At 41.7% G+C, this 19205-nt stretch overlaps 1 protein-coding gene across 2 annotated transcripts in view; it reads right to left on the bottom strand.

The window, feature by feature from the left end:
- The window catches only part of LOC126162528 (sodium-dependent nutrient amino acid transporter 1-like), a 224143-nt gene that overhangs the window by 107879 nt on the left and 97059 nt on the right, over positions 1-19205 (bottom strand). The gene's annotated exons all lie outside the window — the stretch shown is intronic.

The raw sequence follows: 19205 nt of genomic DNA, 5'->3' as shown, positions 1-19205 counted from the left end.
CACGTATTTCAGTATCTGTCTACCCCTGCCGGTGTTACCCTCTACAGCTCCTCATGAACCAAGGAAGTTATTCCTTGTTTTCTGAGCACATGTCTTATCATCACGGCCCTTCAGTGTTCTCCACACGTTGCTCTTCTCGCCGATTCTGCGGACAATTTCCTAATTTCTTATCAGTCCACTCAATTTTCAACATCTTTCTACAGCACCACATCCCGTAATCCAACATTCTTTTGTTTATGGCACTTTTTTTGAGTCATCAGTCTTCTGGCTGATGTGATACGGCCCGACACAAATCACACTGCTGTGTCACCTTCTTCATCTGAGTATCATTTGCAACCAACCTCCCTAGTTATTTGCTGGATGTATTCCAATCTCTGTCTTCCTATGCAGGTTTTACCTTATACAGCTCCCTCTGGTTCAAAAATGGCTCTGAACACTATGGGACTTAACATCTCAGGTCATCAGTCTCCTAGAACTTAGAACTACTTAAACCTACCTAACCTAAGGACATCACACACATCCATGCCCGAGGCAGGATTCGAACCTGCGACTTTAGCGGTCGCGCGGTTCCAGACTGAAGCGCCTAGAACCGCTCGGCCACCAGCGGCCGGCGCTCCCTCTGGTAAAATGGAAGTCATTCCCTGATGTCTTAAGAGATCATCCTGTCCCTTCTTCTTGGCGGAGTTTTCCATATATTCCTTTCCTTGCCAATTCCCCAGAGAACCTCTTATTCTTTACCTTATCTATCTACCTGATTTTCAACATTTCTGTGTTGCACCACATCTCTAATGCTTCGATTCTCTTCCGTTTAAGTTTTCCCACAGTTGATGCTTCATTGTCATACAAACCGTACTCCAACCGTTAATTCTAAGAATTTTATTCCTAAAATTAAAGCCTATATTTGATACTAGCTCACTTCGCTTGGTTAGGAATGCTCTTCTTTTTATGTCCTCCTTGCTTCGTCCGTCAAGGGTTATTTTGCTTCCAAGGCAGCAAAATTCCTTAACTTGTCTATTTACTGGTCACCAGGTCTGATGTGAAGATTATCGCTAATCTTATTTCTGCTACTCCTCAATATTTTAGTTGTCCTTTGGTTTACTATCAGTCCATAGTGTGTGTTTATTTGGCCGTTCATATCGTTCAACAGGTCCTACAATTCTTCCTCCTTTTCACTGAGAAAGCAATGTTACTAGTGAATCATCAAATATAGGTATATCTTTCACCCTGAATTTCAATTCCACTCCTGATAGTTGTTTTTATTTCCCCTGTTGCTTCTTCCTTCTTCGATTTATAGGTCGAAGAGTGGGGCGAAACACCGCAGCTCTGCCTAACACCCTTTCTATTTCGAGCACTTCATTCTACTTCAGCCATTTTTAAATGTCGCTGTTGGTTCTTGTACATAATTGTATTGTATATTATCCGTGTTTCCCTATAGGTTATTGGTATTTTTCTCAAAATTTTTAACATCTTGCACCAATTTACATTGTCGAATGCTTTTTCTAGGTTGACGAATCCTACGAATGTGTACTGATTTTTCTTAATTCGTGTTTCCATTATCAACTGCAACGTCATAAGGGCCTCTCTGGTGCGTTCAGCTTTCCTAAGGACGAACTGATCGTCATCTAACAGATCCTCAATTTTCTTTTCCACTCTTTTTCTGTATATTGTTCTTGTCAGCAACTTCAATGCGTGACCCGTTATGCAATAACTCTTAGTTCTCTGCCGCTACTATCTTCAGACTCTAACACTGAATCCGCCAAATCTTCCATATTAACTAGCACTTACTCTTTCATCACGTTGATAGTTTTTCCCCTTTCGTAGAGGCCATCCATATAATCTTTCCACCTATCCACCATTTTCTTTTCCTTTAACGGTGGAATTCCTCTTTCATTCTTTGTGTTGCTGCATTTGCTTTTAAACAGGAAAGACGTGAGGTATCAGTCACTATTCAGTCTGAACTTTAGTGTAGATCTAGATTTCAGCTCAGTGCGCACTGATGAAAGCTATACTGTAGCGAATGATTGCTGACATTTTCCCTATTTGAATTACATCATAGTCGCTGCGCACAACGGTTGCAATGGAATGCAGTCTGCTGAAAAGACCTTTGCTTTTAATTTCATTGGAAGTTTGGACTTTTCCATATGCCGAGTCAATCCTTCCGACGTTCATGTCGTTTTCACTTTCTTCGCATTTTTCCTGCAGCCATTGCGCCATGACTTCCGTGCATTGACTATTTGTTTCCTTCTTAAGTGACTTATATTGCTGTGTCCCTATCTTTTCCTGATCATTTTTATTGTTCCTTCCTTCGTCCATCAGTTGACGTATTTATTCTGTTACCCAAGGTTTTTTCGCAGTTATCTTTATTGTGCCTATATTTTTCTGTCCAACTTTTATGATTGGCTTCTTTAGGAATGTCCACTCCTCTTCGACTGGACTGGCAATTGTGTCAGTCATTATGGCAAAATTTAGGACTTTTATGGCCTTCAAATGCATCTCATCATTCCTCAGTATCCCCCCTCCCCCCTTCTTTTCACACTGGCTCTTTCGGTGTATTAGCTTAAACAGCATGTCTGCTCTTCATCATTAGTAATTTGTGATCTAAGACTGTATCTGCTCTTGGGTACATTTTCTAATTCAACATGTGATTTCGGAATCTCTGTCTGACCATGATGTAATCCAACTGGATTCTTACCGTCTCCCCAGGTTTTTCCAGCTATACCGGCTTCTCTTATGAGTTATGAACAACTTATTCGCTGTTACCATGTGAAATTTATTGTTATTGTTGTTGTGGTCTTCAGTCCTGAGACTGGTTTGATGCAGCTCTCCATGCTACTCTATCCTGTGCAAGCTTCTTCATCTCCCAGTACTTACTGCAACCTACATCCTTCTGAATCTGCTTAGTGTATTCATCTCTTGGTCTCCCTCTACGATTTTTACCCTCCACGCTGCCCTCCAATGCTAAATTTGTGATCCCTTGATGCCTCAAAACATGTCCTACCAACCGGTCCCTTCTTCTAGTTGAGTTGTGCCACAAACTCCTCCCCAATTCTATTCAATACATCCTCATTAGTTATGTGATCTACCAATCTAATCTTCAGCATTTTCCTGTAGCACCACATTTCGAAAGCTTCTATTCTCTTCTTGTCCGAACTATTTATCGTCCACGTTTCACTTCCATAGGTGGTCGATTTCCTGACACTTAAGTCTATACTCGATGTTAACAAATTTCTCTTCTTCAGAAACGCTTTCCTTGCCATTGCCAGTCTACATTTTATGTCCTCTCTACTTCGACTATCATCAGTTATTTTACTCCCTAAATAGCAAAATTCCTTTACTACTTTAAGTGTCTCATTTCCTAATCTAATTCCCTCAGCATCACCCGATTTAATTTGACTACATTCCATTATCCTCGTTTTGCTTTTGTTGATGTTCATCTTATATCCTCCTTTCAAGACACCATCCATTCCGTTCAACTGCTCTTCCAAGTCCTTTACAGTCTACGACAGAATTACAATGTCATCGGCGAACCTCAAAGTTTTTATTTCTTCTCCATGAATTTTAATACCTACTCCGAATTTTTCTTTTGTTTCCTTTACTGCTTGCTCAATATACAGATTGAATAACATCGGGGATAGGCTACAGCCCTGTCTCACTCCCTTCCCAACCATTGCTTCCCTTTCATGTCCCTCGACTCTTACAACTGCCATCTGGTTTCTGTACAAACTGTAAATAGCCTTTCGCTCCCTGTATTTTATCTCTGCCACATTCAGAATTTGAAAGAGAGTATTCCAGTTAACACTGTCAAAAGCTTTCTCTAAGTCTACAAATGCTAGAAACGTAGGTTTGCCTTTTCTTAATCTTTCTTCTAAGATAAGTCGTAAGGTTAGTATTGCCTCACGTGTTGCAACATTTCTACGGAATCCAAACTGATCCTCCCCGAGGTCCGCCTCTACCAGTTTTTCCATTCGTCTGTAAAGAATTCGCGTTAGTATTTTGCAGCTGTGACTTATTAAACTGATAGTTCGGTAATTTTCACATCTGTCAACGCCTGATTTCTTTGGGATTGGAATTATTATATTCTTCTTGAAGTCTGAGGGTATTTCGCCTGTTTCATACATCTTGCTCACCAGATGGTAGAGTTTTGTCATGACTGGCTCTCCCAAGGCCGTCAGTAGTTCTGAAATATATTGCAAAACTGAATCCTTTCTCCTCTTTCATTTCTATTGTACCCACGACATTTTGATTATTAGTCAAAGACGCTACCCCTAGACCATGGTCACGAACTTACAGCATCAATAATATTTTGCCGAGATCTTAATGAAGGATGAGACGATAAGTCATTTATCATGTAATTTGCAATGATCTTGAGGCTGTGTGTACGACAAACCATGTAGTAACTGTATGCGTTGGCTATGAACAAGTTAATGTTATAACACAGACGCCGTATTCTAACAAGGACGCTATATTCCAAGAAGAAACTTTGATACGTTTCTCTTATGGCAGTGCTTGACGAACATAGAGACAAAGATCATCTTCCTTGTCCTACCAAGCCATGCAACATAGTCTAGAATTCACAGTCGGCTTTAAAATCACAGAATCATTTACATATTAGTCTTTCATCTGAGGAAATTAAGTAAGGCACTGCTCTTCAACATGTATTGTTTATCGACTTTTGTTGTGTGGTATTTATTTTTTAATATTATACCCTAAAATCCATACGAATTTATTTTATTGAAGTAACAAATAAAAAGTTGTATGAAAGGGAAAGGGCAACACACTGACGTTTCAACTTACGTTGTCCTACTGCATGCTCTTATATTTGACTTCCTACCCCCACCCTTCCTCTCCTTCCCCACCCCCCAGTTCCCCCTCCATCATCACTCGATCAAAGTCGGTGACTTGTTCTCGTCGTGGAGGTATCCACTTTGAATCTCGTACGTCTAGATATGTACACCAAACAGCATTTCACAGTGATTGATGGAGAGTATGAGGAAAACGTTTCATCCTTACTACAAGGCCAACATGGGTAGGGTAAATGCTTTATTTCTATGTGTTATTGAGTCACGGTGATACGTCACACTAGAGATGCTTTGGAAGAATATAGATCATTTAGCACAAAATTCATTACAGTGATACATAACACAAAGTTGTGTAGCAGACGGATCTTTCAATGACTAACGAGAGGATGATACATATCTATCCCAAGGATCTTAACCAGCAACATGCGATTCCTACGTTGATCGAATGCTCACTAAGTACATGATCGCACGCGCAATTGTATGTGTGAGTGTTTTTGTGTGTGCAGTTAGCAATATCATCAAATGAATAATACTCAAACATAACCTACTGTGCGCCAGCACAGATTCTAGATCCAGCTCCGAAAAACAGCGAGGACTCCAAAGAATACGGAGCAGATAGGTGAAAGGCATCGGAATAAGCAGGTTGGCAGTGAAAGCTGCGGTGAGTGGCGGAGACAGCCCGAGTAGAGTGCCGGCACTGGCTGTCGCCACAAGACAAACGGTTTGCCTTGCTAATCATCTAGCAGATGCCTCTCTTCGTCTTAGAATAAAGCAAATAAACTGCTGTTCTTCTCGTTTCAGCTATCACTTGATGAGGAAGTCTGCTTTAATTGAAACAGGGCTTGTTGTGATAAATTTTCATGTCACATCCATTTTCTCAAAGCCCATAAAAATACCAAAACTTAGTTAATATACCGGCTGTCTCCTCTGTCTCCTGTTTCTTCACGCTAATTGAAATTACTCCAGTCATATCAGTATGATGTCCAGGAGTAAACATAATTTTTTTTCGCTATAATTTATTAGAATGACAAACCTTAGTTGTACGCGAAATCGACGGAGGTAAGGTGCAGTTGTTTTGAAATTGAGCACGTTTGAAAGTAAACACACTGTTTAAATTCCTCGAAATCATGTCTAATTATTGACAGGGTCGAATTAAACGTGGCACGGTACTTGATGATATTTCGGTGCTGCAATCGGTTACTATTCATCAGTTCTTGGGATCAGGTCCATATATCTTTCTCTGTACAGCCGTTAAGTAAAGCTGCGTGCGATTTTTGGTGGTACTTAATTCAGATAAATATTGCAACAAGCCGTTATAAATTTATGCTCAGTATGATACACTTTTGGATTCTGTCTGGAGGATACGACAGCAGACAAATATTTGTCTCAGCCTATAACTGCTTTCATATGTCTAGAAATGTATGGGTCTCTCTCAACTGTGATGTGACGCTATATGCCTCGAAATTAGATCACTTGTTCTCAGGGGTCGCGGAGAAGAGAAGAGAGACACAGGCAATGATTCGCTTTACATATGTGCACAGTGCTGTACTTTTCTAGTGTTTTATGTTATTCTTAGACCATTTTTCGGTTTAAAATTTAGGCATTCCCGTTTGGGCAAAAGGTAGGATTTATTTTTGTAATTGTGAGTAGTATTATTGATATATCGTATGATATGCATTATTCCTAAATACATTTAATTACTCTGTTCTTTTATGATGCTATTGCATTGTTTATCCGTATTGAGAACACAGTAACTTAAATAAATGCTACGGGAAACAGAAACCCTAATTCTATATGAATACACAGACTGATCTGTATTCCTCGAAATACCTAGCTCAAGAAATTTCTTGATAGAATGAAATTAGATCGTACCGATTCTCGAATGTTTAGAATTTTTTTCCTACATAAAACACTCAGATAACACTTTCGTGGTAATTTTAGTAGAAACACTCAAGTGGCCTCCGAATACTTCTCTGTTTCACAATTTTAAGCATGAAGTTTCTAATTGTACATATATGTAATTTATTTATCGCATTAATTGAACTTGTTCCCGGCATTAAAAGTGTCTTCGAATAAGATCGATTTATTCCATTGAATGATTCTGAAAGCTGTTTACTCCGACTAAGCTACATTCTTCAAAAAATTATTGTGTTAACAAGACTGACATCTAGCTTTCCCCTTAGCAATCGTGCGTATCGATATAATCTCGACATTCAAGATACCGTCCTATTTTTCCAGAATGCTACATTGCGCCAGCGTGTGTACCAGTAATTTTCAAGCCAGACACTTGCAATCAGACTCACACAATCACATATGTCTGTGGTTAGTGCTCGTTTCTCATCGGACGTGAAAACATCCATATAAGGTTATGTTGCGTCAGAGTAGGTCGTTTAAAAGAAACCTGTTATGCCTCGTCATATAGGTATTAAAGTAATTAACATTGTGTTTCTTTATTTCAGGGAGACCACAACTTTGCAGCTAGATTGCTCCAGGGGCACAGTTCTGTACTGTTAATAGCACACTCTCATACATGTCAAATCGTTCAAGCAAACGCAGGTGTGATACTACGTTGTCATTCTCTCTGCAACGAATCGGTACCTTGTGCGAAAGCAAAACCGTTTCCAAATTCATATTTTCATATACCTTTTTCATGCTGCGACCTTAGTGCAAGCGACGGCGAGATCAGAAACATTCCTGAAATGCTGCTCAAGTCATAAAATTGATAACTTTTATTTTCTGATTGTCTGGGACCTTACAACTCAGTGCGTCTCTGTTTCCCACTCTTCATCACGAGATAACTTTTGTTTTCCTTACATTAGGGTTATAAGGTTTCCACATACGGTGTTGGATAAGGCAGTAGAATACATTTGTCGCCGCGCGGGATTAGCCGAGTGGTCTGAAGGCGCTGCAGTCATAGACTGTGCGGCTGATCCTGGCGGAGGTTCGAGTCCTCCCTCGGGCAAGTGTGTGTGTGTGTGTGTGTGTGTGTGTGTGTGTGTGTGTGTGTGTGTTTATCCTTAGGATAATTTAGGTTAAGTTGTGTGTAAGCTTAGGGACTGATGACCTTAGCGGTTAAGTCCCATAAGATTTCACACACGTTTGAACAATACATTTGTCACTGTCAGTTATATCTCGACGGAAACAAGGAAGTAAATTCACCAAGCTTAAATTTTCCTTGCGGCTACACCTTAACGACGAGTTGGAGTAGGCAATAAATCTTTAAAATCATTTTTTAAATTGCGTATACATCATTTATAAAACGAATTGTGAATGTTGCTTGTAGTAGATAAAAATAATTAAAAAAAATAGTACACAGTGTAAAGAGACGGAAGTAATCGTGAAATCGCTCGACAGTGGGCTTCCTGCCATGAAGGCTACTGTAAACTGAGACCTCTACAGAAACCTTTTGTAACTCGTTGGACAGTTGTAGGTACAAAAAATTCGTGTATGCAGTGGGACGTGACGTTCCTGCTTCTCTGCGTTTGCTACCGGACGTTGGAGATAGTTATTATGAGCGGTTGTGTCCAAGTGTAGCCCTGCCAATTGTCTTCAGTTATCGAAATACTGTGGTGTGCGTACTGTAAGACCTTCAGTACACACACCATCAGATTATTTGACCTGTCGCTCTTACGAAGTAGGCGAGTGTCAGCAATATGTCTCGTGGTCTTATCGTGGCGTGTTTATCTTATGCAGTTAGGTCAGACAACAGAAATGCCACTTGCACGCTTAGAGTAGCAGACTGACGGTGACCAACTTTAAACAGAACTTGATTAATTTTCACACACATTTATCAAAAGAATAACAAGCATAAACATTACTTAACTTGGTTCTGGATGCTACTTACAATTGACAATCTGAAGGTCCTTTGATATTGGTACGTTAATCTTATTCTCACATGTTCTCGGATACTTGGCAAAAGTGTCTATACATTTATCTTCATGGCTATGTACAGGAATATGCTAATCTTATTAGGCGCAGACTGAAACTTAACTATAGACTGGTACAGACAAATGTATAACTCGTACAGACTGGGGCAGACAAATGCAGACTGACTAATCAGAGGTCTGTACACTCGTTATAATACCTCGCGCGTTCATGTATCACTGCGCGAGTGTGATCCGCGAGGAGAAAAGGTTCTACGTAAGCAGCAATATCATTGGCTGCGTTACATATTAATACACGGATCGGCGGAAGCAGAATTTGGTCCGTCTCTATGGCAGCGCCATCTCGTAGTGCGGAGACGGACGAGCACTGCGCCTGCGCTGTTGTGCTTAGCGGGGAGCGCTCTAGTGGGAAAGTTGTGTACGCGCTGAATACGCGGAACTATGTACACAACAAATACCAAGTAAATGAATGCATGGGGTCTGTTCTTGTGGATATGTCCGAAAAATCAGGCACCAGGCATTCATATAATTGCTTAGATTACAGTGGCAATGGATACACGTTCTTAATTGCAGATGCGCAAGTACGTGCGACCTCCTGCGGGAGTCTCAGAGTAGAGAGCATGGAGGAAATAGACAGAGAGCGAGGATAGGTGGCGCTCGGTGGGAATGTGGGTCGAGCGTGAGGTGCACAGAGATTGTCCGTGCAGTTATGCTAACACTGTGGTCGGGAGGTGCAATGGTTAACGCCCCTGCCTGGTAAGCAGAAGATCGTGGGTTCAAGTACTGGTTCGGTACACATTTTTCAGTCGTCGCCGCTGATTCAGAGTATGAAACATCCAGATTAAAACTGTGTGCCGGACTGAGACTCAAACTCGGGACCTTTGCCTTCTGCGGGCAAGTGCTTTCTGCCAGGAGTGCTAGTTCTGCAAGGTTCGCAGAAGAGCTCCTGTGAAGTTTGGAAGGTAGGAGACGAGGTACTGGGGTTTATGAAGCTGTGAGGATGGCTCGTGAGTCGTGCTTGGGTAGCTCAGTTCGTGCTGGCACAGTAGCTAAGCGTGTTCAGTCAGAGAGGTGGCTGCTCTCTGTAATAAAACAACAGAGTGAAAGGATCAACAACGAACTTCAACTAATGCCATGTGACGTCCGCTACGACCAAACACAACGAACAATAACGAACGAAGTGAAGAAAAAAGTTGGTAGAGAACTTGCTCCCGAAAGGCAAAGGACCAGACTTCGAGTGTCTGTCCAGCACACAGTTTTAATCTGGCACAAAGTTTCATATCAGCGCACATTCCACTGCACAGTGAAAATTTCATTCTGGATTCCGTTCATGTCCCAATGCAGCTGACATCAGCAATCCCTTCCCTTTCCTTTCCTTCCCCCCACGCCCCTCCGTCCACTTCTAGTTTAGATGCAATGCCAAGAGCTACGTGACATCAGAGAACGAGCAAGTTCTGTAAACTTCTTATATATTCGTCAAAATTCAATTTGTTATTCCTTTTCTTCATCCATACACGTTTATGTGATGTTACAGCACCGTCAGTGGGTTTCCATCTATTTCATCTATTTTACTCAACAGCACACACTGTTGTTCATATCGCTGACTGTCACTTGCAGTATAGTTGTTATTCCAGTGTACTCTATTATCTACAATATCGTTGTTGCTGGTTGTGGTTTCGTGTTGTCAAAACTCTAAGAACTATGTTCAGAACACGCAGCAATTTCGATACAAGCGAGAGGAAAACAATAAATTGTATTGCTTAAAGCAGAATTTTCAAAACATATATATCGCTAAAGGAAATATGGGCGCTAATAGTGAGCTGTTATACAGAAAAATCACCTAAAGAGAATATGTGAAATTGAGTTAGCAGATCATATTAGTTGTATTCTTACCATATCACATTCGTTGACTTCGCCAACATAAACCAGATTATTTGGCCGAAACCTCAAACTTTACTACAGCTCAGTCACTGTAATCTGCACACCACAAAATAGTATAAATATGATAATGAGTAAACACTGATACAAACAATGCATCCCTCTAAGTATTGCTGCTCTCGTGCACAGGATGAGTTCTTTGTTGTTGGTAAGCAGTTGGAATTGTCCAGACAGTTGTCAAATGATAGGAAGCTCGTGTGAATGGGTGTGTGGGGTAAACTAGCAAAGAGATAACAGAAATACTTCAAGTACTTTCCTCTTCCGTAGGTGCTGTCTCATCTCCAGGAGATACAGTACCCATCACTGTTAATTAACTAGACTATATGCCGAGACTGCGGTAGGCAGCAATCCGAGAGAATTCAAATTACTACACCCTTACAAATAAGTTCGAGGTATAGTTTCCTACTGAAGCTGAGCCCGTATGGCAGACTTCGTCTGCTGAGAAGCATACTGCGTCAGGGGAGAGTATGTGCGAAGGGACAGACGTCTGTTAATCGTTGGCAGTTCAAATGTTGCTTTGATAACGCTGACCCTTAGGCAGCTAACAGCAAAGGATATGAAGGATCACTATAGGAAATAATGAGTATAACTAGGGGGCCTCATTCAACATATTGAGGAAACTGTTCAGGCAGCCGTTGAGCGAACAGCGTGTAATCAGTAACATATTGTGGCGCATGTTGCAACAAACGCTATCTCATATTTACGCTCCTAGGTCATATCTGGATCATTCCAGTGCCTGGTGGAGAAAATGGAGAAGATCAGGTTTGTTCATGGCATTTCAATGAGGACAATGATCGTTCCTGCCGTACTTAATGATCTGGCAGGCAGTATTAATGGTAACCCCAGATTTCATGCAGGTGATGCAGTCATTTATAACGATCTGTTACCCGAAGAAAGCTGCATAAATATTCAGTAATATCATGGTAATCTTACAAAGTGGTGCAAATATTGGAAACTGATTTTAAATATTTAGTAACGTAAAATTGTGCAATTAATAAAAAGCAGAAAATAAGTGTGTTATGTCTACCGTATAAACGACTCACAATTGGGAATATGAGTAGTCCCACTTGTGTGTAACAGATTGTGGGGATATGGAATGGAAAAATCACATAGGCTCACTCTGCGGTAAAGCAGGTGTCAGGTTGGTACGATAATGGGAAAATGCGTTTCGTTCTCAAGGAAAATTATTTTAAAAAACACTTGTATTTCACTGTTAGAAAATTTGTTTTAATGTGTGGCATCTATCCGGCCGAAGGGGCCGAGAGGTTCTAGTCGCTACAGTCTGGAACCGCGCGACCGCTACGGTCGCAGGTTCGAATGCTGCCTCGGGCATGGATGTGCGTGACGTCCTTAGGTTAGTTAGGTTTAAGTAGTTCTAAGTTCTAGGGGGCTGATGACCTCAGTATTTAAGCCCCATAGTGCTCAGAGCCATTTGAACCATTTTTTTGTGGGATCCATTTTTCTCAATTACCAAATTAATTATTCCCTGATGTCCAGGGATGGGTCTCATAAGCATAAATCATTTATTATTCAAGTTTTGCTTCAAGCGCTTTTCCCTCGTATCAATTCAGTATCTCTTCATTAGTCATCCAATGTGCCCATCTAATCATGAGAAGTCTTCTGTAGGTCTGACACAACATATCAAAAGCTTGTGGTCTCTTCTCGTCTCTGCTGTTTATTGTCCATGTTTTTCTTCTATATGAGGTGTAAGTAGGCTGTTTAGGTTTTTATATTGAAATCACTGGTTGTGCTGTGTACAGTCTGTGGCTGGTTGGCATTGTTGGAATATTCGCCATTGTAGTGTTGGGCAGTTAACAGCGCGTAGCGTTGCGCAGCTGGAGGTGAGCCGCCAGCAGTGGTGGATGTGGGGAGAGAGATGGCGGAGTTTTGAGAGCGGATGATCTGGACGGGTGTCCATCAGAGACAGTAAATTTTAAGACTGGATGTCATGAACTGACATATATATTATGACTTTTGAACACTATTAAGGTAAATACATTGTTTGTTCTCTATCAAAATCTTTCATTTGCTAACTATGCCTATCAGTAGTTAGTGCCTTCAGCAGTTAGAATCTTTTATTTAGCTGGCAGTATTGGCGCTCGCTATTTTGCAGCAGTTCGAGTAACGAAGATTTTTATGAGGTAAGTGATTCATGAAAGGTATAGATTATTGTTAGTAAGGGCCATTCTTTTGTAGGGATTATTGAAAGCCAGATTGCGTTGCGCTAAAACTATTGTGTGTCAGTTTAGTGATGATCAGAATAAGTAAAGAGAGAAATGTCTGAATACGTTCAGTTTTGCTCAGCTGTTTGAAAATCAAATAACGTAAGAGGTTTATCAGCACAGTAATTCAATAATTTTTCCAGGGGGACGTTTCAAAGGCTGCATTGCAGACAAGTTCTTTCAGAAACGACTTCTTAACACTTAAATATGGTGCTAACTAATATCTTTTCTCAGATACAAAACTTTTATGCTACTGAAATGATAATTAAATCAAGACCGTAAGCTGTCGACAGGCGTTGATATACATCAACGGGGACAGGTGAAAATGTGTGCCCCGACCGGGACTAGAAACCGGGATCTCCTGCTCACTTGGCCGACGTTCTATCCATTTGAGCCACCGAGGGCACAGAGGATAGTGCGACTGCAGGGATTTATCCCTTGCACGCTCCCCGTGAGACCCAAATTCCCAACTTAATGTCCACATACTACATTCGGAGTGCCCCAGCCCATTACACTCATTACTCGAGGCAGACAATCTTAACGAGTCCCGTAAGAGTTCGGGCAATGCGTGTGCATTCAGCATAGAAGAAGAAGGTCAATGGCCGGTTAGCCTTAACAATATAAAGATGGTATCTGTTTTTTCGGACATGTCCGAAAGAACAGATACCATCGATGACCATGAAGCTCTCTTAGAATGAAATGATAATTAAATCAAGACCTTAAACTGTCTTTCTGTACATTCCTAGAAGAGTCACCAATACATCGCTTCCTCTGACGTATATCTCATGAAAAGACCGTGAAGATAAAATTAGAGAGATACGAGTCCACACAGTGTTACAAGCAGGAAAGAGAGAAGTGAGAGTGATACACAAAATATCCTCCTCCATACACCGTAACACCGTAAGCTGGCTTCCAGAGTAAAGGTGTAGTGTAAAACCACCTTCAGAAGGTGGCGATTTTTTTTCTGCTAAAAGTTCTGTTTTACATTTTTGCATCACTACAAATTCTGTCTGATGGCAAGCTGAACTGTATCTATCGTAACGGCAATGGATCGATAACTTCTCAGGGTTTACTACCCAAAAGCGTTCAGAGGTGTAGAGGTCTCGCAACTGATACATGACAGGTTCCTTTTGGTTTTAATTTTAACTAAGACATTAACTTACTTTTTACCAATTTCTGCAGGTCTATGCAGCTTCTGTTTTGCATTATTGTTTATTTGTATGAAATACTGTGCATATATTCTGTTCAATAAGACACGTAGAATATCACCTTAGGTCACCGAAGTTAATAAACAAGGTCTTAACAGGTAAGTGATTGTGACAGGCGCTCTGTTCTCCCACCTTCCAGATGCAAAGTGGCTCCAGTCTGCAAAGCAGGTATGTACGAGGCTGGCGCGGCTGGGAAGGCTCGGCGCCCGTTCAAGGCCTCTTTCTGTAACAATATCGCCACTCGCTTTCAGCTGCTGACCTTCAGCGCAGCAAAAACGCTCCACATACACGTCGGCCACGCTTCCGGTTGGCGGGCATCCATCGTACCTTACCACAAGCTTCTGGCCACAGGTGCCTGAGGTGTGGTGCTGAATCTACAAAAGTGGGTGCGACTATTCTGAGCCTGACTTCATTCACCACAACGGTCACCGGGCCGAGGTTTTATTGAGGAAAATCCATGCAGAATTCTCCCCTGTTCTTTGCGGAATGATTACAGCCTAGTACAGTAACTCATTCCCTACTAATTTTACTTGATTTGGTCATGATTTCCTTGAAGTAAGCAAACATGTCGATGTTATATGAAGGCACTAAACTCTTCATTTGGGTGGCCGTAGTGTCCGTAGTTGCTTTATAATTCATGAAGGTATTTTTGATCCGTCGTTGCAACTACAAAAATGCGTGATTTTTTCACTCGTTGCGTTCGCTCTATTGAGGTAAAGCATCATCAGTGGTCTATAACTAAGTTCATTTATATCCTGATTTACTTTTTAGATCGAAAAACAGTTCCTTAAGAATAGGTTGGCTTGTACTTACGGTGATTTTTCGGCTGATTTCCGGCTTACATCAGTAAATGCCGTCTAGACACTGATAATTTCCGTCTACTTTTTAGATGTTCTGCAGCACTGTGCATTGTTGTGAGAAATTCATAGTGCTTCAGAACATCTAAAAAGTGGACGAAAATTATCAGTGTCCAACACAGAAAAATGATGTGCTAGCAGACGGCATTTCCCGATGTAACCGAGAAATCAGCCGAAATATCACCGTAAGTGTTAACCAACCTATTCTTAACGAACTGTTTTTCGATCTAAAAAGCAAATTAAAATGTAAATAAACTTAATTACAGAGCACTGAAGATGCTTTACCTCAATAAAGCGAAACGTGTCTGGTGAAAAAATCACGCAAATTTGTAGTTGCAACGATTGATCAAAAATACCCTCATAAATTATCTGAAGGCAGATCCATAATTTCGGTGAAAGAACGGAAAAATTCGTTAGTCACGTCCATGTTTGTGAGCGTGTATCCTGCCTTGATAACAATTCCATTTCTCTGCAAAATATTAAGATTACTATTCTAGCTGCCTTTATTTTGTTCACCGACCGATAGTCTTATGCACCCACGTTACCTACACTTCAGTCATTCACGCTAAGAACAATATCAGGAAACACAGGAGTGTTGTAATACTACTGTTGAAAGCTTAAAAGGTTTACCGTCTGCAAATGCTTCTTGTAGATCACTTAAAGTACTTAGTGTACGGTGTTGCATAAAGAAGAGAACAACTGCTCCTTCCTCCGATTACTGATTAATATCATTTGAATATTTTAACAGATTTACGGATCAGATCTAAATGGATTGTGAGGAGCCGGCCGGGGTGGCCGAGCGGTTCTAGACACTTCAGTCTGGAACCGCGCGACCGCTACGGTCGCAGGTTAGAATCCTACCTCGGGCATGGATGTGTCTTATGTCCTTAGATTAGTTAGGTTTAAGTAGTTCTAAGTTCTAGGGGACTGATGACCTCAGATGTTAATACCCATAGTGTTAAGAGCCATTTTGATTGTGAGGAATCTGTGCCAGCATTGCTGACTAATTATTTTTAAATTAATAATTGTATTATGTGGTTGAAGGTGTACGTAGATTGAAGAGTACTTCACTCAGTTAACTGAGAGTGCTGTGCGCTACAGCATAAAATAGTTGATATTGTACTTCAAAATTACAGTACCAAACTGAGAGAAATAATTCGGTAAACTTCTCGTTTTAGCTCAATGAGTGTATTACTCTTTGCATGAAAAACGGGATGTGACAAACGCATGAGCGGATGGGTGGACTGATTGATGACTGTTGACCAAGAAAGGATGCGGAAGAATGTTCCAGTGCTGACAAGTGAGTGTCAGAACCCTTTGGCGCACGTTGCATGATCTTTCGAACATACATGTGGCCGTGTGTTCCAGCATGTTGCTAGAATCCAAATAAGATTCCAATAACGGACAAACGTTACGATTAAGGCTCAGCCGTTTTTTTTCCATTGATTTTCAGAAATAATACTGATCGAGAACTTAGAGAAAAAAAAGAAACTCTGAGTTCTGAGCCAGACGGGTCAACTGAGAATGAACGATCACCTTGTTGTCCTCTGCTAATGGCGTCATTTGGATGCGGTATGGAGAGAGCCATGGAGTCAGTAAATCACGTCGCCCTACCAGTCGTTGTAAGCTTTCTTGACCTTGGCACCGCTCTTTCTTAGTCAAGTAGCTCCTGGCTTGGCCTCACGAGGCTGAAAGGACCCCGTCCCAGTCTTCCCATTGAGGAGGAATCCCTGGCAGTAGCGGGAATTGAAACCGGGTCCTTCACATAGCTGCCAGGGACGCTGACCAGTGATGGCTTCAAATGGCTCTGAGCACTATGGGACTTAACATCTGTGGTCATCAGTCCCCTAGAACTTAGAACTACTTAAACCTAACTAACCTAAGGACATCACAAACATCAATGCCCGAGGCAGGATTCGAACCTGCGACCGTAGCAGTCGCGCGGTTCCGTACTGAGCGCCTAGAACCGCTAGACCACCGCGGCCGGCTCTGACCACTGAGATATGGTCTGTAACAATAGGGCAAATGATTCATAAAGCTATATAGATTTTCTCTGATAAATACTATTAGGAATCTGTAATTGAATGGCTTTTTATATATATGGCCAGAGAAGGCAGACGTAATATACATCAGTAACTGCGATAAAAATCAACAAAATATCATCTCTGAATTTTTGTAAGTTCACCGCCAGTTTTGATACACTCTTTCTTTCCCTTCTGCTTCATCTATGCTGCACTTTTCTGCCCTGGCCTTGCTTATGTTAGCATTCTTAACTCTTAGTCAATAATAATTGCATCACTTGGAAATTGCGTCTGTGTGTTTAAGAGTAATAATGGCCATTTTCACAGCTGATGAACAGGACGTTGCAGTTTCTGTAAGTACTTGTAATGCTTTCCGTAATAATGGCTTGCCGACGAACAATTATCAACTATTTTCTGCATCTTATGTATATCGTTACTAACGGCAGGAAACATTTTCCGGACCTGCACATATTATTTCACTACCTAGTCCGATGTACCAGTACGAATAAAAAAGGTGCGCCTTTAATAATTAGTATTCACGCATTCACGAATTAGAAATTGCGAACCTGTTGCCCCAGCAGCGAAGTATGCGTCTACGTAACTTCATTCTCAAGTACACCGATGAAGCTAAACATTACGGCCTCCTGTTTAATAAGGTGTTGTTTCACTTTTAAAATACATTAAATCAGAGATTCTGTTTGCCATGGATTCTACCAGTCCGTGACAGAACTCCAGAAGTATGTGACACCACAAGTCTGCTCACAGTTCCAGTAATTCCTGCAGATAACGGGATGATGGATTAAGGGGTGAGCTGCTGGTGTCCGATGCGTGTTCGAATGGGTACAGATCAGGCACATTTGCTGGCCAAGGGATCATTGTGACTTCACTGTAATGCCCCTCTAACCCCTGTTGCGAGATTATGACGTTGCAACACAGTTATTCTGCTGAAGAATTCATCGCTACACGGGGAGACTTCAAGCATGAAACGATGCAATGAAGTTCATGTAGTTCACTGCTGCCATGATGCTTCGATTACCACAACAGAGCCCATCTAAGCCGAACTCAATGTACCCCATCGCCTAATTCTGCCCTCACTGTCCTGCATCCGTCGCGTGGCGCATATTTCGTGCAGCCATTCGCCTGCATGGCGGCGTGTAAGGAATCCAACCGTCGACCTCGTGTAACAAGAATTGTGAAGCATTCAACAGGCGAAGCGTTTCTATTGATGCACGGTGAAAACTCGGGGATGTTGTACCCACGTACTCGTAACTGACGATGTCGTTGGATCAACGCAAGAACACGCAGGGGTCGCGCGTGATGCGGAGTTCCTTGTTCAGCAATGGCCTTTGAACGGCGTTCTCCGAAACACTTGTGCCTCTGTCTTCAGATCTGCCACAGATCGCTGCCTACCCTGAATTATACAGTGGGAGATCCTCCGACCTCTGCGTTCTGTTATGAGACATCGTCGTCCGATGCCATACGCCCTACTCGTTATTTCACCACCCTTCAACCATTTTCCATAGGTGCTCATGACAGTAGTACGCCAGCAGGCGACCACCTCCGCCGTTTCAGAGACTCTCGTTTCCAGCCTCAGTGACACAACAGTGTGCTCTTTGTCAAAACAGCTTACGAGATCAGTGGAATTCCGCATTTGCGGCCTCTTATCTTCGCTATAACGACTGCCCACTCGTCTCTCTTTTGCTTACATTCTTTCCCTACTGCGTCACGTGACCGTACCACCACCAGGAGGCATTCAGCCTGTTTTGGCTCTTCAGTGTAATTTCCTTTACCAATGCAACTCTTCTTCCCGGTCAGGGAAGGTGAGTTATAGGAGGCGAACGTTTAATGAGTGGCAAGACAGTAACTGTTGCTTCAGTATTTGACTGAAACAGAAAAAAAATGAGCCGGCCGGTGTGGCCGTGCGGTTAAAGGTGCTTCAGTCTGAAACCGCGTGACCGCTACGGTCGCAGGCTCGAATCCTGCCTCGGGCATGGATGTGTGTGATGTCCTTAGGTTAGTTAGGTTTAATTAGTTCTAAGTTCTAGGCGACTGATGACCTCAGAAGTTAAGTCGCATAGTGCTCAGAGCCATTTTTTGAAAAAAATGAAAAACAATTTAATTTAATTTCTGATTAGGACACGCTACAACGCAAGCAGAAGTAGTAATACCAGCATAATTATGTCAGATGATGTTAGAATTCGTTCGTTATTCACCTGTAGGCTATTAGCAGAAAGTAACACCACCATATCCATTAAAAATCAGGTTGCCAACGTAAA

Source organism: Schistocerca cancellata, chromosome 2 (assembly GCF_023864275.1).
Source record: "Schistocerca cancellata isolate TAMUIC-IGC-003103 chromosome 2, iqSchCanc2.1, whole genome shotgun sequence".
NCBI classification, from domain to species: Eukaryota; Metazoa; Arthropoda; class Insecta; order Orthoptera; family Acrididae; genus Schistocerca; species Schistocerca cancellata.
The sequence above is the reverse complement of the archived record's forward strand: the minus strand, read 5'-3'. Positions and strand labels throughout refer to the sequence as shown.